General features: G+C 39.4%; 1 protein-coding gene across 1 annotated transcript in view; it reads right to left on the bottom strand.

The window, feature by feature from the left end:
* pde4ba (phosphodiesterase 4B, cAMP-specific a) overlaps positions 1-9374 on the bottom strand; it is a 253062-nt gene extending 243688 nt beyond the window's left edge. The window contains exon 1 of the mRNA XM_047375965.1: positions 8934-9374. The gene's annotated coding sequence lies outside the window, so the exon portion shown is untranslated. The remainder of the gene's footprint in view (positions 1-8933) is intronic.
* Positions 9375-16547: the final 7173 nt, after the last annotated feature.

Consider the following 16547-nt stretch of genomic DNA (forward strand, 5'->3'; position numbering starts at 1 on the left):
GGTCATCGCTTGGTGATGGAAATAAGGTTCCTGGCGTTAAGGAAATGAAGAATTAAACTTACACAAGCTGAACTAACAAACTGCAGTTCCTTCCCCAACACTCATATATATATACTCCTTTGATTTCCATTTTATGACATACAACTACAGTGTCACTAATGATGACCAATAAAACAATTACAATATTTTATCGAGGAACAGAAAATGACAATAACGATAAAGGTAGGGTTTAAAATTCAATAGGACAAACATTACATGTGGCCCATCATGCAATACACAGGGTTACCATTATTTCAGCATTTTTACAAGATAAAAAAGATTTCAACCAGAGTGTAAACTTGATTTGCATTATTTAATAATTTTATTCAAACATGTTTGAAATGGGTTTTGTTCAATATTATTCCATAAAGTCCCAGAATGCTAAAGGGTATTATATGTATAGTTTATTGCAATTTTTGAAAAAAAATGTAATTATTTAACAATTTATTTTCATTTCATTATTACATAAGTCTGTATTGGGAATAGATGCCATCTCAGAAGTGGATTGCCATTTAAAACTGTATCGTGAGAATTAAAAATGTTCAATAAGGAAAAATAATATTGCGATCATTTCTTTGTCCATATTGCCCAACTCTAAGTCAGGACCTCATCACAACCGGATCTACATGACCCTTATTTTAAGACACACTGAAAGCCTGACTGCCTCCCACTTTAGCTGGCTTGTCAGTGAGGTGAAGAGACACCATGGAGAGTAAGATCTTAAACAAAGCTGCAGATATGATCAGCCCACAGTCCTAAGTGCTGACAGTAAACAGTTTTCTAGGATGCTACAGAACCTCTTCTTGATTAACTGTTCCAGTATACAGGTCCTTCTCAAAATATTAGCATATTGTGATAAAGTTCATTATTTTCCATAATGTCATGATGAAAATTTAACATTCATATATTTTAGATTCATTGCACACTAACTGAAATATTTCAGGTCTTTTATTGTCTTAATACGGATGATTTTGGCATACAGCTCATGAAAACCCAAAATTCCTATCTCACAAAATTAGCATATTTCATCCGACCAATAAAAGAAAAGTGTTTTTAATACAAAAAACATCAACCTTCAAATAATCATGTACAGTTATGCACTCAATACTTGGTCGGGAATCCTTTGGCAGAAATGACTGCTTCAATGCGGCGTGGCATGGAGGCAATCAGCCTGTGGCACTGCTGAGGTCTTATGGAGGCCCAGGATGCTTCGATAGCGGCCTTTAGCTCATCCAGAGTGTTGGGTCTTGAGTCTCTCAACGTTCTCTTCACAATATCCCACAGATTCTCTATGGGGTTCAGGTCAGGAGAGTTGGCAGGCCAATTGAGCACAGTGATACCATGGTCAGTAAACCATTTACCAGTGGTTTTGGCACTGTGAGCAGGTGCCAGGTCGTGCTGAAAAATGAAATCTTCATCTCCATAAAGCTTTTCAGCAGATGGAAGCATGAAGTGCTCCAAAATTTCCTGATAGCTAGCTGCATTGACCCTGCCCTTGATAAAACACAGTGGACCAACACAGCAGCTGACACGACACCCCAGACCATCCCTGACTCTGGGTACTTGACACTGAACTTCTGGCATTTTGGCATTTCCTTCTCCCCAGTCTTCCTCCAGGCTCTGGCACCTTGATTTCCGAATGACATGCAGAATTTGCTTTCATCCGAAAAAAGTACTTTGGACCACTGAGCAACAGTCCAGTGCTGCTTCTCTGTAGCCCAGGTCAGGCGCTTCTGCCGCTGTTTCTGGTTCAAAAGTGGCTTGACCTGGGGAATGTGGCACCTGTAGCCCATTTCCTGCACACGCCTGTGCACGGTGGCTCTGGATGTTTCTACTCCAGACTCAGTCCACTGCTTCCGCAGGTCCCCCAAGGTTTGGAATCGGCCCTTCTCCACAATCTTCCTCAGGGTCCGGTCACCTCTTCTCGTTGTGCAGCGTTTTCTGCCACACTTTTTCCTTCCCACAGACTTCCCACTGAGGTGTCTTGATACAGCACTCTGGGAACAGCCTATTTGTTCAGAAATTTCTTTCTGTGTCTTACCCTCTTGCTTGAGGGTGTCAATAGTGGCCTTCTGGACAGCAGTCAGGTCGGCAGTCTTACCCATGATTGGGGTTTTGAGTGATGAACCAGGCTGGGAGTTTTAAAGGCCTCAGGAATCTTTTGCAGGTGTTTAGAGTTAACTTGTTGATTCAGATGATTAGGTTCATAGCTCGTTTAGAGACCCTTTTAATATATGCTAATTTTGTGAGATAGAATTTTGGGTTTTCATGAGCTGTATGCCAAAATCATCCGTATTAAGACAATAAAAGACCTGAAATATTTCAGTTAGTGTGCAATGAATCTAAAATATATGAATGTTAAATTTTCATCATGACATTATGGAAAATAATGAACTTCACCACAATATGCTAATATTTTGAGAAGGACCTGTATTTACCTTTTAACAACAATCCAGTTGTCCTATCTTTCAAACAATATTAAAATACTGTATTTCCAAAAACCTTTAAAGCCCCACTTCATTGTGCTTATCATGTCGAGTTAGGGGTATAAGACACAATCATCGTCCTGCTTCTGTGAGTGCATTTTGATCTGAACAAAGCCAGCAGATGTGTGAAGATTGTGTTCTTTGATTTATCTTGTGAATTTAATGCAGTTCGTCCAGCACTGCTATGTGAGAAGCTTCCAAAATTACAGATGGAAGTCTCCACAACAACCAAGCTAACCTGAAAGGCGAAAAAGCACAGAAGCAAAAGATAGCACAATATTCTCACCATTTCTGTTGAATGCTTACAACTCAGTTACCTAGAGTAACTGCCCGTCTACTAGAGTCTCCTTCATGCTCTTGAGGCTGCGATGGGAGACACAACAAACCTTCGGGCAATGGCACATATTGAAGTGCCATCCTTGTGGAGTTGGACTGCCTGTGCAATCTCTGTAGGGTCTAGGTATCTAGACAGAAAAAGAAATGAGGAGAGAAAATGTCTGGGGCTACCACCTGCAAAACCATTCCTGTCTTTGGGGTTGTGTCATTGTTGCCCATTTAGTGCACCTGTTGTTTATTCCATTAACACCAAACCAACTGACACTGATTAACAACCCCCTCTACTACTTAACTGACCAGATTAATATTCCAGAAGTTTAACTGACTTAATATAATATTCTGATTAAAGAGTGTTTCTTTGGGGTTTTTTTTAGCAGTGCACAACAAGTTAGGCATTTTGTTTTTATCCACTGTTCAGAGTGCTGTATCACCATAAAAGTGAAGTCTCCGCACTGCTAACTAAACACATTTCAACATACTGTTTCACAATAAACAGCTGTTCTTGCATTAGTTTGGAGTGAAGTACTTTAGATAGTCTCATAATCTACTAAATGTATGAGAATGGTGATCCCTGTGGTTGACAAATTTTCAGCTGATTGCAGGTGCAAGTAACATCAACACTGACAGTTAGAGTACTGTAACTGTACATTTATATGCCCTGTTACATATCTAGGATGTATGCATGTTGTATTTCATCCTAAGAGTACCTTTCCTTTTCATTTTTATTTTTAAATTGGTGATGAAATGTTGCTTTTCTGTTCTACGTTCTTGCAAACATCTATAAAGACAAATTACCACATTTGCCTTCCTGTTTTCTTTCCTTTCTTCTATCTGCAAAAATAGTTAAAATAATTTTTTATTTAAAGGGATTTATTATTTATTATTTCCAAGGAAAACCAAGAGACGCAAACAGCTAAAATTACACTGAGGCCATAAAATAATTTTTTTTTTAATTAAAATCCATTTCGATTGGATCAACTCTGTTTGATTCAACTCTGTTTGAATCAACTCTGTTTTAATAAACAGAGTTTTAGGGTTTCATTAGGTGTAAGCCATTGTTAATAAAATTAAAAGAAATTATCACTTAAATATATATATATATTATATTGTGTGTAAATCTGTATACTTTAAACTCTTTAATGGGTTTTCCTCCACAATTCTTTTAACGCTGTAGTTATTCCTGTTGCACCTTCATCCACCACACTTTTCCTTCCACTCAATTTTCCGTTAATATGTTTAGATATACAGTACTCTGCAAAGTACTGAAAAAGTGTGAAACAACTGAAAATATGTCTTATATTCTAGGTTCTTCAAAGTAGCCACCTTTTGCTTTGATTACTGCTCCGCACACTCTTGTTATTATGTTGATGAGCTTGAAGAAGTAGTCACCTGAAATGGTTTTCCAACAGTCTTGAAGGAGTTCCCAGAGATGCTTAGCACTTGTTGGCCCTTTTGCCTTCACTCTGCGGTCCAGCTCACCCGAAACCATCGCGATTGGGTTCAGGTCCGGTGACTGAGGAGGCCAGGTCATCTGGCGCAGCACCCAATCACTCTCCTTCTTGGTCAAATAGCCCTTACACAGCCAGACAGCAAACCGGGTGGAATAGCATGCCGCTGCAAGATGCTGTGGTAGCCATGCTGGTTCAGTATACCTTCAATTTTGAATAAATCCCCAACAGTGTCACCAGCAAAGCACCCCCACACCATCACACCTAGAGTCCATCCGTTCACCTCTTCTGCGCCGCACAAAGACACGGTGGTTGGAACCAAAGATCACAAACCTGGACTCATCAGACCAAAGCACAGGTTTCCACTGGTTTAATGTCCATTCCTTGTGTTCTTTAGCCCAAACAAGTCTCTTCGGCTTGTTGCTTGTCCTCAGCAGTGGTTTCCTAGCAGCTATTTTACCATGAAGGCACCAGCCTCAGAAATCACAGGTTAACAGCAGCTCAGATTAGAGAACAGATCAATGCCACACAGAGTTCTAGCAGCAGACACATCTCTAGAACAACTGTTAAGAGGAGACTGTGTGAATAAGGCCTTCATTGCAGAGGCTGTGTATCTGTAGGAAAGAAATTATTTACCACCAAGATGCAAGCACAGCAAATACTGCACAGACATATACACGCATAAAGAACTTAACAGGACTGGAATCATATTTCATTCGAGACCACAAAAGAGCTTTTCCACATTGCATTCAATTCATTTTATTTATGTAATGCCAACTCACAACTAATATCATCTCAAGTTATTTTACACAAAAAAAGTAAATTCAATCGAATCATAAAACAGAATGGTGGTTAGATGTGTGATGGACAACAACATATTAGGGTGGATTGGGTGGTGCAGCACAGAAAGAAAAACTGCGCCCTTCAATATGTTATTTAAGATGCAGAGGGTTGAATATAACAGGTTGCGAGGGGGGAAGATGCTGGGTGAGAGTGGTCCAGACGTTAAATATTTTCAGTGACGGCAGAGACAAGAAGACATGCCGCTCCATTGCTTCAACAACCATTGATAGGGAAGGCATTTTTGTCTTGCATGCATGCATCCAATTTTCCTTCAAAAGATATAAGCATCTTTAAACAAAGACCGAACACAGCGCATTGTGTGGTGTACGGTAGAGAGGTGCCCTTTTTACAGAGGTGATAGTCCTCGACGCAGCTGTCCTGGGTTTGATCCCTTACCTTGGGACCTTTGTTGCCTGTCTTCCCCCTTCTCTCTCTGTCCTTTTCCTGTCTGGTAGCTGTCAATAAAGTCCTCTCGTGCCCAAAAAAAAAAAAAAGAAGACTGAACACTATTGTGGGATTGAGGTTATTTGCAACCTTTACATTCTTCCGGCCATGCCAACAAAACCTGCAAGCATATTTACACACATTAACTACTTCTTTTGTTCTTCTGGGTAGCAGCTTTTGTTTGCCCTCCTCAAAGAAATTCAGTCACAAGCCTGCTCTTGGCATTTACAGCAAACATCTGTCTCTTCTTCAAAGAAAGTTTCTTTTTGAACCCATAAAGTGTAGTCTGAAGAACGAGTGTTTTGGTGGAGTGGGGTGGGGGGAGTAGAACACTAACACAAAAAATTAAATAGCTAACAATATCAGGAAAAATCACAATTAATGGCAACAGTTTGCATCCAATATTCCTTCTACCTTTTAGCACAAAATCCAATGTATTCCAAGTGCCAGAAAAAACTAATGTTTGGGATCTTCATCCAGTTACCTAATCTTTGACTAAGAAGTTAAAAGATTAATTACAATTCTGAAATCAATTGAAATTGTCTGAATATTCCAGAAATAAATCAGACAGCACCTTTGGAGTTACCATTAAGGTTTTTTCTATCGAGTGCTGCCTTGCATCTCTCCATGTACGGAATTAAAATTAAAAAGTTGTGACAAATGGTCTGTCCAATTAAATTTATTTTAAAAAGTGAGAAAAGGAAGATGATAAAATGAGCTGAATGATGGTTATTATTAGTGTCTGTCTGGCTTCCTTCCAAGATCATTATTGTGCACAACAGGATGCAGGATGTAGTAAACACTGTAGCCACAATATAAAGTAAATGTATCATACTATGAGCACGCTTACTGACTGGCAAGCAAAAAAAGAGTGAGAAATGATAGAATGTATAATTATTTTAAATTTCCAGGTTTACTGCAGAGAGAAAGCCATCCCCAAGAACCGTGCACAGAACCGCGCACACGTTTAGTTCAGTCAGAAAGGACACAATAGACAGTTTAATTGCAGTCTGAAAGTGGTCCAGTATGACTATTTTCAACAGTAAAATGATACCAATTTAATATCTGTAATTTGTTCAAGTCAATCTTGACACAGATAGGTGGATTTGCTGAAGTGCTCAGGGTCTAAGTGAGTCAGTACTTCTTCAGTAATAGCAAGGATCGATGTGTTTCCACATTTAAACATTGAGTGTAGCCAACAGATCAATAGATTCTGAATCTCAAGCAAGGCATATGAACTAACAGTGCCACACATTTTTATGTGAGCAACTTTGAGTGAGATGAAAAAACTGAGGTAAAACCACGGTGTGATGATAGGGGACCATGAAGAATACAGAGTATCAGGGCATCTATGGAGTAAAGAACCACAGCCACACAGTTAAATAAGAGGTCATATGAGGAAGCAAGGATTTAAAAAAAAAAAAGTCAGCGGAGACAGGAAGTACATCTGCCATTAAGACCTTCAGCCAATTGATTTGTTCTGTTTTACAGTTTTATTCACAAAGCAGCCCTGCTTTGGATCCCTCATTCTTGGGAGTCCCCGAGCTCCCCCCTAACAAAAGAGAAGTTCCTAGATTTTCTATCTGTGTTCATTGTCTGCATACAAACAAGCTCTGTATTTGACGTTATTTGCAGCATCAAATCAATTCATGTCTTCATCGATTGTTGGCTTGCATTGCCTCACATTTGTTTAACAGTGACACCGTATATACTTTAGTGCATCTTTAGATGCTCATCGTAGACCAGAGGTCTGTCAGAGAAACTAACTAGTATTACGCTGGAAAAGACGTCACGCTCAGGAATAGGCGAATGTTTAGACTGTCATGTAAAATTTGCAATAAGATTATAATCCTCATGCAAAAGTGGCCATTCAGCTACTAGGAAGGCTAACAAGGTAAAGCGAGGATAGTTTCATAAGTAGGCTATACCTGTGTGCACCTTTGAGGTTACACAGAATTTCTTTGTGTTGGTCCCTTTTTTACAACTGACCCATTAAGCCATGGGGTCCAGTAGAATCCTGAAGGTAATCCGAGACATTTGGCTGAACAGTCTTAGAAGCAGATCCTTTGTGGTCAATCATTTACTAGGAGAAGCCTCCATAATTCGGACATGTTTGTCAATTAGACTGAGATCTGGGGAATTTGGAGCCATAGCTAAGAACTAAAATTCAATGTGCTACTCAAACCATTTCTGGATGTTTTATGCTTTATGCCAGGGCACATTATCCTGTTGAAAAGAACCAACAGCCTTCGGGTAATACCGTTTCAATGAAAGGTGTACATTGTCTGCAAAAATGCTCAGGAGGGTTGAATGTTTAAAGTGATATCCACATGGAAGGCAGGGCCAAAGATGTCCCAGCAAAACATCTCCCATTGCATCACTTTATGCGCTCTTGGCGGCATGTGCTACACATGTAAGGATCACACACCTGTGTGATACATTAGGCCAGGCCACCTTGCTTGATTGCACTGTATTCCAGTTCTGATGTTCAAATGCCCATTGTTAGATCTTTTGGCAGTATAAAGTTGTCTGCATGGGCCTGACCTGTCTGCAGCTCTGTTGCCCCATGAGCAAAAAACGGAGCTGCACTGTGCATTGACCACTCAATCAGAACTAGCAAAAACGTCTTCTGTGATCCAGCTACAGTGTCTGTTGGATTGGTTGCCCTAAAGCCTGTTCATAACTGCATTCCTTGAACCACTTTTTAAAGGTACAGACCTCTGCAGAACAGCAACACCCTAAAAGAGGTGTAGATTTGTAGATGATCTATCCCAGGCATGTTATCAATCTGGCCTGACAAAATCTTAAATCCTTAAACTTACCTATATTTCTTGCTCATAACACATCAACCTTGAGGAGAAAAAAAAACCTCTCCACTTGCTGCTTAACATATCTCAGCAACTACCAGGTGCAATCATGAAGAAATAATTAGTGTTAATATTCACTTCATCTGTCTGTGGTCATAATGTTATGACTGATCAAAGTGTGACCCCAGCATATCTACATTAAGTAGAATTAGAGACAGGTGAAAACAAATACTCAATTTAAGGTGAGCTTAAAATGATAATCAAATATGAGAGAATAATCAATTGGAACATAAATGCAGTATAGCTGCCTGTTTAAGTATAACCGGAACAATATTTAAATGAAACTGGATTGTGTGCAGGTTGACATTATTAATCTGCGACAGTGGAAACACCTGAACTTTGCACCTTTAAGATGAGAACGAAAACAAAATCCTCTACGAATGCTTAAGCAAAGAAGACTCTTCATTTTCCATTTTCCTGACAGTTGTTTTTATTACTAATAGTTGGAAATCATCAAATTAAACCAGTACCTGGTGCCTTGCTCCCAGTTCAACCACACGTGCGGACAAAGGGAATCCCGACGCCTCTCGCCCCTTGTTTCCGGATGAGAGAGCAGCTTTCACCGCATCTAAACATCTAAATCATCCCGGACCAGCGGCTGTTTATCACCGTCCTAAACTCGGATGGGGCTACGCCACAGTTGTCCTCTTCCAGCGGGAAGTCCACGCTCTGCCATTGTTATTTTTTTCCTACATGTACACGCTGCTGCTAAAATTATTCACGTCCTCAAAAGGTTTCAGGCTTGTCCACTTTTTTTTTTTTTTCCCCGAGACTGAAGCAGAACTAAAACCAAAGTGGTGCGAAAAAATCCGGTATATAATTTTTCATCCCGGCTGCATATCTATTCAGCGTCCACAAGCCATCCTTCCTGATCGAAGTGCTTTATGATTTCTGGGGAGGTTCGGTGCTTTCGCGAGTGAAATTCATCTGAAAGTCGGATCTTTCCTCCTCTTCATCCACCCTCCCTCAGCTTCAGCAGAGGAGGAGTGTGAACCAATTGAGAGCCAGAAACACCGTTAGAGAAGCGGTCACCGCTTTGGATTAAATAAATAAATATTATATAATTTTCTTCATGTCAGTATTTAAATTCAAAAATCTAAATCATAGAGAAGTTCATTACACACAGAGATATACATCTAGTATTTACTTCTGTTCATTTTGATAAGTATGGCTTACAGCTGAAGACCCGAAGTTCCGTTTTGTTTTTGTTTTTCAAATCGTGACATTGCATATGCCCAATTACACACACACACACACACACACACATATTTATGTACAGTACAGACCAAAGGTTTGGACACACCTTCTCATTCAAAGAGTTTTCTTTATTTTCATGACTATGAATATTGTAGCTTCACACTGAAGGCATCAAAACTATGAATTAACACATGTGGAATTATATACTGAACAAAAAAGTATGAAACAACTGAAAATATGTCTTATATTCTAGGTTCTTCAAAGTAGCCACCTTTTGCTTTGATTACTGCTCCGCACACTCTTGGCATTCTGTTGATGAGCTTCAAGAGGTAGTCACCTGAAATGGTTTTCACTTCACAGGTGTGCCCTGTCAGGTTTAATAAGTTGGATTTCAAGCCTTATAAATGGGGCTGGGACCATCAGTTGTGTTGTGCAGGAGGTGGATAGAGTACACAGCTGATAGTCCTACTGAATAGACTGTTAGAATTTGTATTATGGCAAGAAAAAAGCAGCTAAGTAAAGAAAAACAAGTGGCCATCATTACTTTAAGAAATGAAGGTCAGTCAGACCAAACAATTGGGAAAACTTTGAAAGTGTCCCCAAGTGCAGTCGCAAAAACCATCAAACGCTACAAAGAAACTGGCTCACATGAGGAATGCCCCAGGAAAGGAAGACCAAGAGTCACCTCTGCTGCGGACGATAAGTTCATCCGAGTCACCAGCCTCAGAAATCGCAGGTTAACAGCAGATCAGATTAGAGAACAGATCAATGCCACACAGAGTTCTAGCAGCAGATAGATCTCTAGAACAACTGTTAAGAGAAGACTGTGTGAATCAGGCCTTCATGGTAAAATAGCTGCTAGAAAACCACTGCTGAGGACAGGCAACAAGCAGAAGAGACTTGTTTGGGCTAAAGAACACAAGGAAAGGACATTAGACCAGTGGAAATCTTTGCTTTGGTCTGATGAGTCCAGGTTTGAGATCTTTGGTTCCAACCACCGTGTCTTTGTGCGGCGCAGATGAAGTGAACTGATGGACTCTACATGCCTGGTTCCCACCATGAAGCATGGAGGAGGAGGTGTGATGGTGTGGGGGTGCTTTGCTGGTGACACTGTTGGGGATTTATTCAAAATTTAAGGCATACTGAACCAGCATGGCTACCACAGCATCTTGCAGCGGCATGCTATTCCATCCGGTTTGCGTTTAGTTGGACCATCATTTATTTTTCAACAGGACAATGACCCAAACACACCTCCAGGCTGTGTAAGGGCTATTTGACCAAGAAGGAGAGTGATGGGGTGCTGCGCCAGATGACCTGGCCTCCACAGTCACCGGACCTGAACCCAATCGCGATGGTTTGGGGTGAGCTGGACCGCAGAGTGAAGGCAAAAGGGAAAACCATTTCAGGTGACGACCTCTTGAAGCTCATCAACAGAATGCCAAGAGTGTGCAGAGCAGTAATCAAAGCAAAAGGCGGCTACTTTGAAGAACCTAGAATATAAGACATATTTTCAGTTGTTTCACACTTTTTTGTTCAGTATATAATTCCACATGTGTTAATTCATAGTGTTGATGCCTTCAGTGTGAAGCTACAATATTCATAGTCATGAAAATAAAGAAAACTCTTTGAATGAGAAGGTGTGTCCAAACCTTTGGTCTGTACTGTATATGTAGAGAGAGAGAGAGAGAAAGAGAGAGACATTGATTGACACCCTCCACAAGGAGGATAAGCTGGCAGTTGTTAAGGAAGCAGGCAATTTGCAGAGTACTGTATATCTAAACATATTAACGGAAAGTTGAGTGGAAGGAAAAGTGTGGTGGATGAAGGTGCAACAGGAATAACTACAGCCTTAAAAGAATTGTGGAGGAAAACCCATTAAAGAGTTTAAAGTATACAGATTTACACACAGTATAATATATATATATATTTAAGTGATAATTTCTTTTAATTTTATTAACAATGGCTTACACCTAATGAAACCCTAAAACTCTGTTTATTAAAACAGAGTTGATTGGTCTTATGTGTGTACATAAGACCAATCAAAATGGATTTTAATTTAAAAATAAATAAATTTTATGGCCTCCACAGTCATGGGCAAGGCTGCTGCTTTGACAATTGTCAAAGAGACTGTTAGATAAGGAGGGTAAGTCATCAAATTTCATTCTAAAAGAAGCTGACTGTTCACAGAGAGCTGTATCCAAGCATATTAAAGGAAAGTTAAGTGGAAGGTAAAACAAAGTGTGGCAAAAACGTGCTAAAGTCACAGCAAGAATGTCAGCATTAAGAGGATTGCAAAATCAAACCAATATGAAGGAAATTCACATGGTGTGGACTGCAGCTGGAGCCAATGCTTCAACAGCCAACATATTTTACTTCCTTGGAAGTAAAATATAAAGACATTATGGCAGAGGTTTACATTTTTTAAACAGCACTGTAAAATAACACACTATGCTACATAATTGTAACAGAAATATCGACATTTAATATTTTTATTTATAACTGATCCCGTAACATACCAGCAGACCTTTATTAGTATCTCAAAGGGGTTCTTCATTGTGTACAAATATTCCACATAACTATTATGTTTCTCCTAAGTTTATGAACCAAATAAGAACTTGTCTGTGTAGTGTTTGTGTGACTAATTGATCCCCACCCTCACATTGATCAGGTGGCTCCACAAACTCAGTTTAATTATCACACCTGTGAAGAATTGAAGAGTAAATGAATCACATTCTGGTGTCGAATTACAGCTAATTACAGGTTTCATTTCTGCACATACGCAAAAATACCGTTTACATTTTGAGCAAGTAATTGCAGTACCTTTTGTAATAGAAACTTTTATTCATTTGCGAGAGAATGATGCCACATTGCAGTAAATAATCAGCACTTTAGTTCTGTGCTGGAACATCTAACAAGATGTGAAAGGATGTTAAAAAGGAGGCCTTTATGTGTGGTTTTATTTTCTCCATTGAGCATCTCTGTTGGCACACTCCGGAAGTCTACCATAATAAATCAGTGACTGAACACTGCGTCTGCATACAGCATGTATATGTGTCACCAGGTCACACTGTACGTGATTACATTACTGTGCTCATTTCAAAGAGACAGGCTTAGCGGAAAACAAACCATATAAAAAACTTCAAAAAAACAATCTTTGCACAGTACAGTCGTGAAAAGAATAGCCAACCCTGTTAAATATTCAATTCTTTATTAAGAAATGTTCAAATATAAATGTCCCTTTTTAAATTTATCCTTAGAAAGTTAATGATTTAATAACAGGTAAAAACCTGTTTTCACTTATTAAACAAAACGTATCACCAAAAATGTGTTTACTATTGTGAAGAGGTAAATGGTAAATACACTGTAGTATTCATGGTGGATTGTATGATGCTGAACTGAGCGGGTCCTGGAGCTGCAAAGTTCCCCCAAACTATGACTCTTCCAGTTCTATGATTCACAGTTGAAGTTATTCTGAATGCTGTACTTGGTTTATACTAAACATTATTCCAGTATCCTGGCAAACTTTACTCCAGCCTTAATTGTTTTCTTAGAGAGCAAAGGTTTCCTCCTTGAACACTTCCCATGATAGTTAAACTTGTGAGACCTACTTCTGATTGTCCAGGCATGCACTTTCATATCAACAGTAACAAGAACCTGCTGTAGGCCATGCAATGATAATTTTGAGTTTCTAGAGACTTCTTTTAGTATCTTGCTGCCTGCTTTCAGGGTAAACTTGGTGTTCACTCTCACTTTAACAGTCAGGAGCACAACAAACTAAATGTCTGTAGTTTAAACATGGCAAACCTCCTTCAAAATTCTGAGTAACAATGTTACTCAGAATTTTGCAGCTGTGCAGCTGATGTGATACACCAGTGTGTAGTTTTATAAAAAATAGCACTGTCCTACTTTATTCCTCACCAGAAATCTCTTTATGAATTGTATTTAACAGAAAATCTTAAATCTTATTTCCTCCAGTTTTGTTTTCTCATTTATTTTACTTAAGAAACTGACAATAAATATCCATATGTCCACACCTGTTTAAAAGTTACAGCTTTGATATGGTGTTCTAACCTTCTCAAATGATATCATTTTGGAATATTTGACTGTTTTAATCTAACAGAGCCCTATTTTCTGGCCTACGTTGATCAAATGCAGGGGTTGGACAATGAAACTGAAACACCTGTCATTTTAGTGTGGGATGTTTCATGGCTAAATTGGACCAGCCTGGTAGCCAGTCTTCATTGATTGCACATTGCACCAGTAAGAGCAGAGTGTGAAGGTTCAATTAGCAGGGTAAGAGCACAGTTTTGCTCAAGATATTGAATTGCACACAACATTATGGGTGAAATACCAGAGTTCAAAAGAGGACAAATTGTTGGTGCACGTCTTGCTGGCGCATCTGTGACCAAGACAACAAGTCTTTGTGATGTATCAAGAGCCACGGTATCCAGGGTAATGTCAGCATACCACCAAGAAGGACGCACCACATCCAACAGGATTAACTGTGGACGCAAGAGGAAGCTGTCTGAAAGGGATGTTCGGATGCTAACCCGGATTGTATCCAAAAAACATAAAACCACAGCTGCCCAAATCACAGCAGAATTAAATGTGCACCTCAACTCTCCTGTTTCCACCAGAACTGTCCGTCGGGAGCTCCACAGGGTCAATATACACAGCCGGGCTGGTATAGCCAAACCTTTGGTCACTCATGCCAATGCCAAACGTTGGTTTCAATGGTGCAAGGAGCGCAAATCTTGGGCTGTGGACAATGTGAAACATGTATTGTTCTCTGATGAGTCCACCTTTACTGTTTTCCCCACATCCGGGAGAGGTACGGTGTGGAGAAGCCCCAAAGAAGCGTACCACCCAGACTGTTGCATGCCCAGAGTGAAGCATCGGGGTGGATCAGTGATGGTTTGGGCTGCCATTTCATGGCATTCCCTTGGCCCAATACTTGTGCTAGATGGGCTGCCAAGGCCTATCGAACCATTCTTGAGGACCATGTGCATCCAATGGTTCAAACATTGTATCCTGAAGGCAGTGCCGTGTATCAGGATGACAATGCACCAATACACACAGCTAGACTGGTGAAAGATTGGTTTGATGAACATGAAAGTGAAGTTGAACATCTCCCATGGCCTGCACAGTCACCAGATCTAAATATTATTGGGGTGTTTTGGAGGAGCGAGTCAGGAAACGTTTTCCTCCACCAGTATCACGTAGTGACCTGACCACTATCCTGTAAGAAGAATGGCTTAAAATCCTTCTGACCACTGTGCAGGACTTTTATATGTCTCTGACACTTAGAAAGCATTTGAAGCCTTGCTCTTCTAAAACAAAAGTGAACTAAAGCATATTAACAAAAATTTCATGTCTGGAACTGAAGAATGCATCTTGTTTTACACAGAAAATACATTTTGTTGACCGAACCGAAAACATTTTTAAAGAGAATGGAGTAAGCACTCTGATTTTCTACAGAAATTGATGAAATTTGGGAAAGTAAAAGGTTGAAGTTAACGAGTCTCTCCCCATTCCTCAAACAAAGTATCTCTGTTTGAAACACGTTTTTATATGATAATGAAACAACTGGAATCTTGGCTTTAAGAGAAGGAACAACCCAAATCTGAGAGATAAGGAAATAAATCAGCCCATGCCTCAGCAATAACCGATGCAGTAGCTGTACAGGTAAGTCGCCTTAATGGCGGCCACGGATGTTGTTTGTGAGCATAAAGTTTCTCAGGTAAAAAAACAGGTGGTTATGAAATAGGTGGTTATTTTCCTGTGGTTTTTAATTTTTGTGTGGTCTTTTAGTCCCCTTCTCAGTCTGTGTAGGCTGACCAGCGTGTTATCCATCCCGAAGCTTGAATTTGGTGTTCTGAATGTGGAGTCATAACTGGGCGACTTTTGGCTGTCTTGTCGGTTGTCTTGCACACAATCTTTTGATGCTTATTTACATGTTTCTAGCTTTTAGACATAATAAATAAATAGAAGCATTGTGGGGTACAACATCAACCACAACTGAACAAGAAACATTTTAAAACGATTATATATGTCGAGTAACATTGTATTAAAAACGTTTCTGTTTTATGTAGACACATATACGTTCATCCTTAGTTTTAGAAGGCTTTTATTCCTCATTGAGGTAAGCTAAAAATATTTTTTTTAAATGCTCAGGTTTTGGCCAAAAAATAAAAGGAAAAAGTGGCCAAAGAATCAGTTTAGAGAGTTTATAGAAATGTTTCTCAGAACCAATTTAAAAGATTTCTTAAAAGCAGAAAATGAAGAAATTAGGCATGACTTAAGATGCTTGCACTGACAGTGTCATGTTTTGATGTTAAGTATGCAAACAGGTTCACGAGGGAAAACGTTAAGAAATAAAAATAGTCCAACCTAAAATAAGTGATGGTGGGAAAAACTAGAGGCACGAGGAGTGAAAAACAGGGAGAAGAAAAACATGCCCTTAGTAAAAGAAAATGCCTGGAAATTACACAAAATTGTATTGTACTGTAAACAGTACAACGAAACGCAGGGAAATTAACTGAACTAGACAACAAATCACAAAAAAGAATATATACTCGGACATAAAGAATAAGAACCCAAAACACCAAAGTTCAGCAGATCACAAGAAAAACACAGAAACATTTCTTCAAACTAACAAAGTTGATTTTTCATTCAACATGCTTGAAATTGTACCGAGTTTCCTGTCAGGATAAAAAAGATTATCTAAACCATGCCAGGAAAATAGCTCACACAACACAGCAGATCTACCAAAACCCTTTACCTATAAGGGCCATTTATTCAGACCTATTTGTGGAGAATTAGATGACTCAGAGCAATGACCAAGCAATTTGAGAAATCACCCTTGAAAGCTGTCTGGAAAATAACAA

This window comes from Girardinichthys multiradiatus, chromosome 9 (genome assembly GCF_021462225.1).
Source record: "Girardinichthys multiradiatus isolate DD_20200921_A chromosome 9, DD_fGirMul_XY1, whole genome shotgun sequence".
Classification (NCBI taxonomy): domain Eukaryota; kingdom Metazoa; phylum Chordata; class Actinopteri; order Cyprinodontiformes; family Goodeidae; genus Girardinichthys; species Girardinichthys multiradiatus.